This window comes from Coturnix japonica, chromosome 6, assembly GCF_001577835.2.
Source record: "Coturnix japonica isolate 7356 chromosome 6, Coturnix japonica 2.1, whole genome shotgun sequence".
Taxonomy (NCBI): domain Eukaryota; kingdom Metazoa; phylum Chordata; class Aves; order Galliformes; family Phasianidae; genus Coturnix; species Coturnix japonica.
This window is the reverse complement of record NC_029521.1, coordinates 26,196,917-26,212,331: the sequence shown is the minus strand read 5'-3', so window position 1 is coordinate 26,212,331 and position 15,415 is coordinate 26,196,917. Positions and strand designations below refer to the sequence as shown.

Genomic DNA, 15,415 nt, shown 5'->3' with positions numbered 1-15,415 from the left:
AGAGTCACCAAAGCAATTCATATCAAGGAAAGAGGGCAACGCATTTCGGCAAAGCAATTTTTAATAAATATCCTTCCCGATATGCAATGTATACAAGTACATAACTGAACGCCTGCACACAAAGAGCCCCACAGATCCCCATCTTTGCCACTTTTCACCTTCTGCCACCCCACTCGGACCCAGGTTCGGTCAATAAGCACCGCTGACCGGAAGAATCAAAACAATTCCTGAAAAAATTAGGTTAGCGTTCATTAGCTCTCTATCATTTGGCCACCAGTAGGCTGCAGGATATGAGGGCCATTTAATTAGGCCCTGCACTACTCTCTGGTGTGAAAAAGGCTCTCAAAAGCTTTGATTCCCCACAGCTTCACAGCAGGAAGTTGTTGGCGATAATTGACACAGGATTTCCTTGTTAACCAGCAGCAGACATGCTGGATTAAAGCGACAGAGATCTAGAGAAGAAAGTGAAAAGAGATAAGGAGCTCGGAAAGACTTCTGCTTATTTTGCACTCGAGGATGATGAGCAAATAGCAATAACAAACTGGAGTGCTGCTCCCTGTGAGGAAGGCCGCCACTTATCAGACCCATTTCAGCTTGACTGATCAAAGATTGACTTCCCTTAAAATAACATAGGCCTGGGGTTTGTTAGTTTATTAAGCTGCAGGTTTTATGAATTATCACAGTTTTAAAGATGGATTGCAGTTTATGTGAAGGAGTAGAGGATTATCGGGTTTTCATCTAAACAATTATAAAATATCACAGCTGAAAGCTTGCTTGCAAATGACATGATTTTCTCCTGCAAACTAAACAGGTCATTGTATGCCTTCGTGTAAGCGTTTCCAGCAAGTGCACAAATACAGTAAAATTAACTCTGCAGCCAAGATGATAGCCCTGTAAAATATAAATTTAACTTCCAAAGCACATACAAACCTCACACTCCCTTATGCTGTTCCAAAGGTAATTGTATTTAATTTTTGACCAGGACCTTTTAGGTCTATTTGAGTTAAAGAAAGGAAAAGGAGAAATGACCTACTGAAATGTTTCTTAAAATGTGGTTGTGATAAATGGCACTGAAACAGATCCGCATGAGTATAGTTAAATGAAACGTCCACTTTAGAGCAGAGACAATTATTGGATATCACTTAATAACTTAACCTTACAACAGCACATGTGGCATTAATAAAGAACTGAGAGTAATAATAGCTACTACTACTATTCTGTGCAGTACCTGCAGGCAGATGTACATACGTAGGTGTGGGAGCCAGGGGAAAATGGGGGCACTGGGAGGCAGAAGGAGGAAGGAAGGGACCAAGGACTAAGGCAGGAGGTAATGCGCCAGTGGTGGTGGGCTGTGGGCAGACAAGGTGAAAAGGGAGAGCTGCCAGGGGTACAGAACCTGCTATGAGCCACATGAGTACCCATGAGCTCCCTGGTCCCAGAAGAGCCATATCTCCCACTCCATCCAGGCAGCCCTGCTGCGAACGGCACAGTTTGGGGCCAGCAGTAGGGTTACTGTGCAAACCAGATCAATTCCCAGAAGAGGAAAGGGGGAGAGATAATCTGTCAGCAGCCAGGATGCTGCAGCCAAATAGCATTGGAATCTTCAGAAATCTCTACAGGGTGGAAAGAACCAGGGTAAACCTGCCCATACCTAAAGCTGTACCTAAAACATCTAGAACCTTATGTGGTTTTGAATGGAAAATAGCAGTTCAGCTGTGTGGGGAAATAAATGGGGTATCAGTAACTATTTTTATTCCAATCCAGAAACCTCTTTACATTTTTTCAAAAAACACCCAAACACTTCCATTCTTCCACTTCAGTTTTTAAGGTCTTTAATAAATCCTTTTGACCATTTGAGTGGGCCCTGAGCCCAGAAAACTCTATCCTTGCAACTGAAGCCAGGAGAACAGGAAAACGGACATGACATAAAAACACTCTCAACAATGTGGGGTCTTTTAAATCCTAAAAGGAAATCAATAATATTCTTAGCAATGAATGAAACATAGGCACCATGAAGAACTCCAGTGCCCTGTGGCATGCTCAGCATCATTACATCTAGATTCACTGTTGACTGCAGTGCATCTGAACGCATCACCATCCAAAATTTGTGCCACCTGGAAGCCCTATCTCAGGGTACACTGTGCTTTCATACAGTCTTACAGTTTTCTGAGGAGAACTTAAGAAGCATTAGTCATCAGTTATCTTCCACTGTACAGCAGCTTCTCCTAGCATACAAAATCGGCAAATCAATTTTATGATTGCATCTTCTTCCCAAAGTTGATGTTCTGCTCACTGAAGCGATAGAGAGCCCTGGCAGCCAGCTAAGCACCTTGGAAATAGTGAAACTGCTCAAGCTGAGATCAACTTTGCTTGATCTTTTCAGTCTTAGAATTCTTTTTCCATGGCAATGAATCATGGTTTACAAAGTGGTGGTCTGTTACAACACACACTCTTCAGTGTGACTTGATGAACTGAACGGTATTTTTTTACATTAGCCTGGTACTCACTGGAAATGAACTGGAACCAAAGATCTGAATATCAACAGATATCAACACATTTTACTGGGGGAAGCTAGAATTCCACATTTTTAAACTGGTTCAAATCTCTGTCACAGACTACATTAAAATTTTAGGTCAGAACACCTTAGACTAGGCTGACAGATCTCCCCCTTCCAGTCCTGTTTCTATCACCTTTCAACAAATGAGCCTAAAAATCTCTACACTAATTATGTGGTTTGCCACATCCTTCTTTTTATTTCCTTTCAGACATGCTTTGTAATTCCCCCTCTTATGCTTACCTTACTTTATTTTAAATTGATTGCATACGAATTAATTATCATATTCTCCTCTGTACTAGCAACACCCTCTTCAGCAACTGGTAAATTACCACGAGTTTTAATCAAGATGATACAGCACCCAGTTTGAGAGGCACTGCTAACACAGAACTACTAAACTCAGTGTAAGATTTACATATGGAATATATGCTGAACTTGTTGACAGATTTCTCATATTTAATCCATCAGTTCCTTTGGGTTTGTACCAAGGTGGTTACACAATAACTTGCCTATTATTGCGTTATCAAAATCATATTTGTTTCCATTGAATGTTATTCCTAGCAACAGCACTACCATTGTCTTAAGGTACTTCCTCAAGAGCCTGATATAGATCTTCCTGTAACAATTGGCAGACTTCATGCCAGCTGAAGTGGTGCGCCATATTGCTCTGTCCTGTTATACAAAACTAAAGACAACAGAAAAAAATACTCTTCAGTATTTTAGACCAGGCAACCTGGTCTTATTCAGTCAAGAGCAGGGAGCGTTGCTAGCAACACGTCATCATCACAGCATTAGTGCATGTTAAGCACCGCAACACCCCACAATGCAAGGTGCTATTTTTTGTTTTGAAGTTTACCATGCTATCATATTTCAGAAAGCCAGTTTTGCGCATTTTGAGGAGAGAGATCTTATTATTTTTAGTAATTATTGTTATTGACGTATCTTTCTTTTAATGGTAAAGAATGAGTTAAACTACAACTAAACTTCTTTGTTCTAATGTTCAAGTGCATTTTTTTTTTTTTCTGAAGGTAGGATTACTCCTGTGGTCATATAAACAGAAATAAAAACATTTATTTTTTATATAATGTAAACAAAGGGTCTATTCTATTTTAGTTTTGACATAGCAAATTGAGATTTGTGGTCAACTGGCAACTGGCTTCAAAGACTAATCCATCTTAAGGCTGGCAAAACAGTTTGTTAATTTTCATGGGAAAGAAGGTTCCTTTAATTCACATATCTACATATGGTAGATATGAGTCTTTCATTTACAATGGCATTTGATAAAATCCTACTTTTATAAATGATGCATCTGCTTTTAATGTCTTAAATCCTGTGATTGAAAAGACAAATCTTCCCCCTTGTCTTTTTTTTTTAATATTTAAAAGGCCTTACTGCCTTAAAACATACATCAAGCAACATTGTAATAGAGAAATACACTTTTAAGACAAAGTGACAGATTTACATATCTGTGTGATGTGACTCTCTTGACAACCAATAAATGTATTATATTGATGAAGTGAATATGTCCTCTATCTGGTCATTTTCAACTGAAAACTAATAACCAGCATCACCATATCAGGCATGCAATAACCTGGGTTAAAACTAGGTTCATCAAATAAATCACTCAGGAATTTTTCTATTTCTTTCCCAAGACACGTTGCACATCTGCTTAGTGAAAGGAGGAAAGAAGCAATATTTCTTTGATCAAAGTCCTTTTTAATATCCTTGTATCTGTCCTTCGGGAATGCTATCTCTGGACTTGGGCCTGGGAGAGACACTCAGCATCTCCTAAAAGGTGCTAAGCACCCTTTTATTGCCATTGACTGAGACAAAAATATTCTGTTTCTTCCAAGAAAGGGCTCCTCTGGAACAGTTGCTGATGCTACATCACGTTCTAATGATCCAGCAAATGACCTAAAATCAAGAGTTCTAAAAACAAAACACAAGGTGTTTTTAATGAGTCCCAGTTTATATCAACAGCTTTCAGGAGAAAGAAAAGAATATATATTCTTAGCCAGAAAAGCATACTGCATTAAATTTACCCCAAGCCTCTATCTCATAGACATGAAACACCTATACATATGTAGAGATCTCTAAGAAACACTTTGAAAAGCTACATTGTGCTTTTAACTTTTTATAAAGTCTTATTAATTTCATTTAGAGTTGCCATGTGGCTGGCTTCCTGCCTGGCCTCTTTTACTATAGACTTGGCAGTTGTTATCCTGAGCACCGCACATGTGCGGACGAAGCTGAGCGTGGGTAGCAGCCATTTGTCTGAGGCGGCTGGGTTTTGTCATATTTCAAACTGGCAACCCTAATGCATGTTCTTACGGGACACAAATCCAGTATAAAATTTGCAGAGCCTACTCAAGGCCTGGCCTGGCACACACACATCCATTTTTTCACATGAGGATGGATGCAGGAGCACAAGGGAAGAGTTGGATCTTGAGGATTTGTAGGACTGAGCTTTTAAAATGCAGCCCCCTACGCACTCCTAGCTGCTGATGTGGGACTCTTTTTCTACTGGGAGGTAGCAGGCACAGATATGGCATCTTCAGCCATAACTCACTTGTCAAAAACATACTGAAAAAAGTGGTGATATCATGTATTTATCCCTCTTTCCAGTGCATTTGTAAGTTGGAATAAACCTGCACATATACACTGCTGGGAACAAATAGGTGGGAAGCCCACCCGCTAAGCCAATGTGCCATTGATGGAATAACAACCTACCAGTGCTATTTATTGTCCTAGTTACAGAAGAGACAAAACAAAGTAAAAGCAAACCTGCTCCATTTGTAAAGCAGTAATAAAATATAGCATACAAATAGCGTACAAGAAAACACAAATACAAAATATACCCAACATTCTAATGGCAATAAAGTCCCCTAATTCACTTCTGCAATTATCTGTACAGGCTGCTTGTATATTTTATCTTTGTATTTGTATGCCTGGTCACCAGCATGTGTACCACTTAAAGGCAGCACTACCTATAGAGGCTTCAAATTGCAAACTGACTCTTCAGAAAATTCAGCCCACTGAGGACAGAAGCCTGTAAGGTGTCCGGGTGTGTTGGCTGGAATAATACATGATACTGTGTTTATTTATTATCACAAAATGGAGTTCATCACAGTGTTCTGTACATGCTAAAAGACTCCTACCCGATCTAAGATCGTAGGTTAATTACCAGTGCTACTGAACCCATTAGGCTGCTGATCTTTGCTGAAGAGCCAAGTAGGGTTGAAAAGTTCTTGGCAAGTTTACATGGGTCCAATAAACTTGAATTAATTAATCTCAAAGATTTATCCTAGCTGGTTATTACATAACTTTTAATACATTTTTTTTTCCCCTATTTTTTAAAAAAAGAAAAATGACATAAGATGAAAGTAGAAAATCCTTTTTTTCCGACTTGGAATCAAAAGCTAGCTCTTTTTCTGGCATTGTGTTGAAAGTACTTGTATGTATCAACAAAATTAGGAGAATGCTCAGAGTTGCCTTTGAGGGTCATGCACTTGGTCAGATGGATCTTAATTTCCATCCAGTGCACTCAAGGTTACATCCTATGAAATAGCAGCCCCGGTTATACGCTATGAAATAACAATCCCAGAACTGCACTGCTCCTCTGCTTACATTGTCACTCAGTTTGGAATAGATAAAGGTAAATCTGGACCAGTTTTCACTGAGCAGGTGGTTTTCAACACAGATACAGACAGGTAAAACTACTGCAGGTCTGTGTCTGTACCTGCCCCTTTCTCCAGAGCAGAAGTAGTAGGGATGAGAGATGAGCTGATCAAAGGCCAGTTCAGGGTCCCCTTCCACCCTTATTCTTCCAGTAGCTTGGAAGACAGCCACAAGGCAAGACATCTCTGAACATAGGCTCTGAAGGCAGTGAGTAGATGGAGAGCTTGTTACAAATCATCTCATGTTTGAGCTGTGCCTGAAATTACAAAGATCATCTTACGTGCTGCAGCACTGAATCCTGAACTGTGATTAGGAGAAGAGTGAAAAAAAATAAGAATGGTTTCCTATCTTTTGATAGCAGTATCTCATGACAGAGGCAGCTTTCGTCAGTGCTCCAAGCTTATGTTTTCTTTATTAAAAACTAGTAGTTGTACTAGTAACTTGCTTTGTTTTTTAACTCCTAAACATGAAAAGCAAATGTGAATCAGCCTCTTTAAATTAAATATGAGAAACAATTACATTTTGACAGTTTAATTGCATTCTTCCTCCAACGTGGCATTCTAAACAAGATACCACATGTATTTAGCATGCTGATTATATTTTTAGATTGTTTTGCAATTAAGGAAGTATCCCTAAAAGAGATAAAATAATTGGTTGACTAAATCACTATTTCTTGAGGGAACAGTATTAAGAAACGAATGTTGAATGGTTATATCCATAATAATTAGCTTTTAAATCACTGCTTAAAGGTTTTAGGTTTGTAGCCTTCAAAATTGTATCTGTCATTCAATTTGCTGCATATTATTCAAATTTTCTTATGTAAAAGAAACTAAAAAATAAAAATAAAACCATAAACAAGTGCTGCCAACAAAACAGCCCTCAGTGTAACTGAAAGAGTCTCATATCTGTGAATGGTGATAAAAGCCAGCACCCAGAATGTCTTTAAGCATGGCCTGTGTGTCTGATGGGTGCTGTGTTATCAATACTTCTAATAGAGAAAATGATAATTATTTCCTTCAGAACTGCTGAGTATTCAAGCACAGTCCAACTTCCAAGGAGCACCGCACAGCATTGATATTGCTCTTGTTATTTTGCACAAATCTTCTTCTTACTTCTCTGGAGAAAAAGATTAAATAAAAGAAAAATTTGTGAATTTCTGTTGTTTTGTTCAACCAAAACAAACAAAAATGAACCTCCTTTAAATGGAGAAGTGGGTTATGAGTTTCAAAAAGAGCACAGCCTTTCCCCAGATTAAGGCCAACCTTTGTTGATGATCTTTGGATACTTCCTTTAAAAAAGACGAGAAGGGATGTAAAACATGGGAGCTGGAATCAAACTCTCAATTCTGCTGGAAAAATAATCATGATTTAATTGCCATTTCAATTCACTTATCCTTTCCAAACTTTATTTTGACAAAATATTTGCATACAAATTTTCACACCAACAACAGACTAAAAGAAATTTCAACTTCTTCCAGTGAAATCAATGCAAGCTTTCCTTCTGATCATTTTCCATGTTAATTTGCACAAAGCCAAGCCAGTATTTACAGAAGAGACACAGTAGGCTTGTGGTTCACAACAAGACCAGATGGCAGTTTATGAAATGTGCTATTAAGATAGAAATATATATATTTAAAGGAAGAAAGAGAGAGGCTGAACTGCAGCTGGATCTAAAGCAACATTGTTAAGTCTTCTTTAAGGCACACTGATTTCATATATTTATGACTGAGAAGCTGTATGGGAACTGTTGAATCATGGCCTGAACCACTGATTGACCACCTGAGGCAAGAACTGGGTCAGCCCTGAAGCACAGGTGAAGGCAATTCAGCTGTGTGACTGAAATGATACCCATGGAATAATGACCCCCATTTAAAGGCTGACTACCACTAAGGAAGTATTTCTTTCTGGAGATCCCTTCTATGTGGAGTTTTTTGTTGTTCAGTGCTGAGCTCCGCTCTCTGGAGTCAACAACAGGGCCAGAAGGAATGGCACAGAGCTGCATCAGGGGAGGGTCAGGTGAGAGGTAGAGAAAGGCTCTGCACCAGAGGGCAGTGGGCACAGTACCTCCTGGAGTTCAAGACACGCTTTCAGACATATGGTTTGATTTTTAGGTGGTTGTGCGTGGAGCCAGAAGTTGGAGTTGATGATCCCTGTGGGTCTCTTGTGGGATGGTTAGTGATTCTACAATTCTAAGATGAGAGTTCTGCGTTTTACAAGCTGAGAGCTGATGATGTCTTTTGAAGTCAGTGGCTGTCTCCTGATTGTAAACTGTCTAAAACAGCAGTGGCTGGAACTGAGATAGTTACATCCAAATGAGTTTTTAACCGAATCAGGTTTTGATAGCAGCTTATCAATAGCTGACAGCTGGGTATTGATAGAAAAGAGCAAAGTGAAGATAGTTTCTCATTTGCCATCTGCTAGGTGAAAGCACAGACATCTAATTCATTTCTATTCAAAGAACTGTTAGTGCCATGTACACATTTCAGCAAGGACCCAGTGGCCACTCCTAGCAAGTCACTTGCTAACAGCACTGCCCTGCCAAAAGCAACAAAATTGGCCCAGTTGTTTGGTTTACATTTAACTGAGTTTAGCAAGGAGATGAAGAGCACTTGTCACAAAATACACTTGTGTCCATGATAGCTGCTGTGAGCAACTCTTGTGTTCCTGAGAGTGTGTTAGCCATCTGCAGATAGTGATCAGACAAACCACTCAGCACTGATCACAGTATCCAGTTATACCACTTGTGCAGAAGCAGTGATGTGCAAAAGTGAGTAAAAGTTAAACAACTGGAACATCATTTGTTTCTCAGATGTTTAGTTCATTGAATGAAGGACAAATTTATTTCTTACACTAAACAGCCAGTGTTCATAAAGCAGACTCCAGCACCATTACCAAGCTCCTTCTTTGAAATGGAGACAGGAAGACAGTTCAGCTGCTATTGTGCACTGTCTTACAGGTACAAGACTACCAGTTTTCTAACACAGGTGTTGTCATCTGAGGAAAGAGACCAACACATTTGCACTGCAAGCTCCTTTCAGGAAGCAGTAGAAAGTGATGTAGTCTCCCCTCAGCCTCCTCTTCTCCTGACTAAATGAACCCATTCTGCTCCTCATTATATCTTGTCTTGTAGTCCTTTCACCAGCTTCATTACTTGTCTCTGCAGGTGCTCAGGCAACTCAACATCATCCTTCTCATTCAGGGCCCAAAACTGAACACGAAGTTGAAGGTGCAGTATTACCAGTGCCATGTACAATGAGGCATTCAAGAAGACTTGCTCTATAACTTACCCTGGTACTGAGGTCAGGCTGATGGGCCTGTAATTCTCTGGATCTTCCTTCTTACCCTTTTTATAGGCTGGGTTCCCATTCGTTAACCTCCAGGCAACTAGGACCTCCCCAGTTAGCCAGAACTGCTGGTAAATTATTGCTGGTACTTTAGTGTAACATATTTCTGAGATTCCTTCTTCAGTGGTTGTAATTCAACAGACGTTGGACTTAAACCATAGCTGTTTTTTTGGCACAGTGGACGGGGTTTAAATGAGCACAAATTGGGGAGCTACAAAGTTAGAAAGGGGGAGAATTATTTAGACTCAGGCCAGACATATTGGGGAAAGGGACCAAAAGCAATTCCAATGAGAAATACTGATAGGCTGTGGAATTAAAGGCCAGCTCTTTCTTCTCTTTCCTTATAGTCTGGAGTATGCCTTGTAGCTCATCATATTTTTTGATTCTGGCACATATTTTATTAACTTCCATTATACAGAGAAACAGAACAGACCACTATTTTAAAAAATGCTGTGAGTAAAAAAAGAAATGTAATGGCTTATTCAAAGAGTAATTAAAGATTCTCTTATGGAAGTTAAACGCCAAGAAGAGTTTGAGAGACTTTCACACACAAAATATTGTACTAAAAGTATATGTGTATCCATTTGCATCCACATTTGTGAGCCATGTGACTCCCCCTGAGATTTAGTTTGGCTTCTCAGTTTAAAGCATTACAGATACTGAAAACAGAGGACTAAAATTTGGCTTGCTATCAAACCCAAGCTTCAGTTTAGATGATGCAGGAGAAACTGATAGAATTGGACCTCATTTAACTCATTCCAGTCTGTTCAATTAATGTCACCATTACAGAAGACTTCATATGCCAAAGCCCTTTAAGCCCAGTAAGATCTGATAAAGATTTCTGCAAAAGCTAAAAAAATTATATATATGTTAAACTATCAGCATCTTGTTCATAGGCTGAATGCCATAAAGGAGAAAAGATATTCAGGAATATAGCCCCTTTTTTTTTTTTCTTTTCTGTTCTTGCTATTCCAGAGATCTAGTCTTATCTCAGATACTTATAAGTATCACAAAGATGACTAAAAAGCATTAACATGAAATATGCTGTCAACTGTCTTGTGATCATAGTGCTAGACGACAGACAGACAAGGCCTGATAGGTGCTGGTGTTGCTACTCCTGTTGTTGTTTCATTGATTCTACGATTCATAGGAACAATTTGCTACACATCAAGTGCCTCTGTTAAGATCTAATATAGGCATAAGACATCCTTGTGTATATGCAAGAGAACCTCCAGTAGTTTTAACTATGTCTTGTAGAAGGACATGAGAAAGGCTATTTGAGCTTGTCACCTGTTCATGGACATCAGTGAAGATGGAAAGGCTGCTCTGGATTTTTCTTCACTCTCATTGAGCACTGCAGAAATGAACATCACAATAGCTCCAAAGCTTTCACTTCTGTCATAACTACTGTGGGCCAACAGGAAAAATCTACTGCTGCAGGAAAACAGTCCACAGGAATTAAAGGTATATATTTTGTAACCATCCCTAGAGCATCTTAAATAAGTTTGGCAGCGAAGAGAATAATTAATGCAGGCTAGATGGTTATTGTTGGAAATTAAAATCAGACCTGAATGAAACTTGCTGCGAGATCTGCAACAACATGGAACCCACTTGATATCTGATTTTTGTGATACACTGAGACTGAAATCCTGGGTCAAAATGCTGGTTAATACAGATACACTTTTCATAGAATAAATGGACCTCTAGCAACTCATCTCTGCTAATGATCAGGATAAACAACAACACCAGTCCTACAACACCAGTGATTTTTGAGTTTATTAAGCCAGTTATGTTTTGAAAAATTTCCCCACCTATTTTTATATATGTATTTATATATATATATTTTATAACACATATAACACACACACATATATATATATACATATCCACAGCTATAGGCTGCTGGGAAGTTCTCAAATACCATGACACATGACTTTTGCTAGATGGTAATTTCACAGAGGGACTCTTCCTCCTTCTGACCCTCCCCAGTTCATTCCAGTGTGAAGATGAAGGAGGCCCAGACACAAAACTTAAAGCTTATTACATAAATAAAAAGCACAATACAATACCTCATAGAAATAAATTATCTTTTCATATAAAAATCTTCTAAAGCCCATTTCTGGAAGAGTAATAGAGCTGCCAGTCCAACACCTGCAGGGTTGGAAATAATTTACTCAGCCTCGCTGACTTTTAGGCAGGTTCTTCACTTGACGAATGGCCCAATTAAACATCTGTTAATCACAGTGTTATCTCATCTTGAGGTGAAATACCTATTTCTCATATCCTATCTTTCTGTGAGATAACATCAGATGGTCCCCGATCCACGAGGCAATCTTATGGTTCAAATAACTGTGCTGGGGAGCCACGTCCTGAGCCCACCATCCCAAAGAGACAGAGGGAGGCCTGCACCATTGCTGCCCACCCCCTCAGCACAACCTCCCCGTAACCTCGGGCTCCTGAACTCTCTTGTACGTTTTAGGCCTTGATAATAAAGCAACATCTGCAAACTTACAAGTGCTTTACTCGAGTTAATTGAGTAAATTGAAGCAAGATGCGGTGCAGGGGTGATCTATGATCCCGGGTTGCGGGCCTAGAAGGGAGACAACAGATTTACTGCAAAGACAGTGGGCGGCCGTTTGTTCAGGGCCTGGTTCACGGGAAGTTTGAGGTCACGAGGGATTAAAATATCTTCAGAAACAAATGGAATAATTTGGCTGAAATATAAGGCACACAGTGCCAGCTTATGCCAGGAAACCAGGTGTGATTTATGCACCTTCAGTCCAACACATTTTTCTGATATCTGCCCCATTAGGTTGAATTTATAGATTACTGGGAGAATATGTGTCCTCGTCTCTCCTCATCTGACATGTTTGTACTCTGGGGAGCAGTTCAAAGTATTGCAAAATAAATATAACAGTGCGTTACCCAGCTATTGCAGGGACAAAGGCCTACTCTAGTGGGATCTCAGGGGGAAAAGAAGAAAAAGAAACAAACCGAAACAAAGACCCAACCTCCCATTTACTATACTTGTTCAGGAATTACTTATTAAAAAGGACATTAAACAGGTAATGCTCTTTCTCCTATAATCTGTACAAGTCATTAAGTTTAAGCACAATTCGCCACCTTGAAGCAATTGGATACATTGTAATTTGTTTTATGGCCTCACAGATGCAAGGTATTTGCTGGGCTATAAATACATAAAAGTGGTTTATATGAGCAGCCCTTACCCTGAGAGAGCTACGAGAGGAGAACCTCTCCTGGTTTTCCTATTCACATCCACAGACACATGCACACACACACACTCATGTACTATATATGTTGACATTATTTTTTTAAAGCCTGGCTCGCTTTTAGTGGAATACGCCGTCCCTTTTGTAGTTTCTCTGCTGCTTTATTAAATCCCAAATTCCTTACAAAACTGTACAATTTTAATAACACAAATCCATGCAGGTCATAAAGCTGTCGAAATGTACATAGCACCAGCCGTGATCAGCTGCAGTGATATCATCAACCCTGATTAGCTAGAGCCGGTCACACGACAAGGTTTTATTACAAGTGTCATTTACATTTTTGACAGTTTTACAAGGCTTAATGGCTTTGTATTAAATACATTGTGTTTCGAGGAAACTGACAGTTCAGGGTATCTTGTAAAAACAATGCTTTGGTATTTCCTCGGGAACAATATTCAGGAAAAAATGAAACTTATAATATCGCTTTAGTAAACAGGGATGTTTCACAACAGCAAAAAAAAAGTTCAGCCAAGCTGTGGCTTAATACAAGAACCAGAAAAAGCCATGAAAAAAAACATTTTATCTATAGGGCTTCTCGATTTTCTATCAAGATACATGTCTTGTAACATACCATAAGAAGTTTTGTAGCAAAACTGTTATCAATCAGTGAAAAACCTGGGCACATTCCCCACAGAAATTAATAGGAAAATGCCCTTTGTGGCCCTTTGCAAAGTTTTCCTAGGAAAACATGATTTATTGTTTGTTTGTTTGTTTTTCACAAGCAACAAGCACTGCCTTGGAGAGCTTACATGTTTCTAAGCTTTTCTAACAGGCTGGTATCTATTTTTAATTTTACAAAGGCACCTTGCCAAAACTGAGCATTTTTCACACGGTTTAAACCAGAAATGGGGACTAAATTGGTAAGATCACCTGTTTCTACATGCACTACAGTTTCATTTAGGTTTTAGGTAGAGAAGTTTAGAAGGAAACCTTCTGATCTTTGAAGGGCAGTACAACAAAACCAAAATCTACAGCTATGCCTTTTCATACACGTCAGTTATTTCTTAAATTAAAATAAACTGCTCAACCCAAAAACTCCCTTGAAGTGATAGAAATAGGTGTTTACACAACAAAATCCCGAGTGGACTGATCATTCAGTCCAGTGCATCAAATCTAAGTTTTTCCCCCCACAGGGTATCCACTTACACATGTAATGGTTTTCCAACTGATTAAATTTGTGCAACCTATTATTTACTATATGAATTAGCTTCTTATTCCCAGATGCATTTCATTCACTGTTGTTTCTGAGCCAGTTTCCCAGCAACATGGCACTAACATCTCTTATCATTTACATGCACAGGTTTTATTACTTTGATTATATCAACAGAATAAAAATGGTACAGTTTCTTTATGTCACAGCCTCTTCTTTATGTAGCGACCATTATGAAATTACTCACACAAGTGGAAAGAAGATTTTTGATACTATGGCTGAATACAAACTACAGATTAGCTGTTTAGGTTGGGAAAATGAGCAAGTTCAAAATAATTATCCCAAACAAAACTGTACTATCAGCATAAAAACTGATTTTACCCTGGGACTTAAATGAAAGAAGACTGATACTCCCTTTCTCTGTATGGATCTGTGTAAAGCATTAGAACCTCTCTGGTGCTTTTTGAGTGTGTAGTCCCTTAAAGTCTTAGTTCATTCAGAAAAAACAAGTCACACAATAACTTACCACCTCTACTGATTTCAAGGAGCAGTAAGGGAGCTTTTGTTTTGTTTCACTACATACAAGAACATTAGTTTAAAATTTTGATTGTCTATAGAGATAAGACTGGCATGTCCCTGCATTTATTAGTGTGAACTTTTCAACCACTCACTGATTACTTTAAAGAGGGTCAGCCATTTGACTCACCCTAATCCTATGCGCATTATTTCAGTTGTCTGTGGCCCATATGCAGGTGATCTACTCAACAGCTACTTGCCAATACAGAAGTTCTACATAGTCCATAGAAAATATCCTTGAAATGTTGTAGAAGTTCGAGAGGAAGAGTGGTATTTGAGATCAATCATAATAAAGTACTTTTAGCAAAGCAAATCTGTCATCACTTGCCCACTGGTGCTTGGGGACTGTTGAGTATCCTGTTCCTTACTTCAAGGAACGGCTTTCTCCTTGAAGAAACCACAGAAAATGTGAATGTAATTTGTGTTGTTCTGTAAGGCTTTCCTCTCCCATTCTACATCCCGTGGAGTTCTGCTTGTTCCACTTGCCCCCTTCCCAGGGTTTCTCTCCCTGAGCTGGTGCCTGGCCAGACACATGTGACCCTTCCCATCTGTCCCTGAATCCTTTGTTGGGGTCATAACAAAATCATTTAGACCTAATTTCAGTGATTTTCTAGACAGAGACCTGCCCACTGTAAAAAGAAAAGCTACTGATTGGGTTATTCCAGCCTAACACATATGATTGTTCCATGGGTTTCAGATTCATGGTAAGTGAAGACTGCAGCCAGTTCCAAAACCTACTTGGACGACTTACGGGACAGAGAGGAGCAAGTTGCAGTAGCATGTTTCTCTGTATCTCCTCTACCACCACATTGACACTGTGGCTG

At 39.2% G+C, this 15,415-nt stretch overlaps 1 long non-coding RNA gene across 1 annotated transcript in view; it reads right to left on the bottom strand.

Annotated features, from left to right (window-relative positions):
- Positions 1–80: 80 nt before the first annotated feature.
- LOC107316216 overlaps positions 81–15,415 on the bottom strand; it is a 19,529-nt gene continuing 4,194 nt past the window's right edge. The window contains exon 3 of the long non-coding RNA XR_001556239.2: positions 81–15,415. This exon is cut by the window's right edge and continues 3,415 nt beyond it. This is a non-coding gene — a long non-coding RNA (uncharacterized LOC107316216).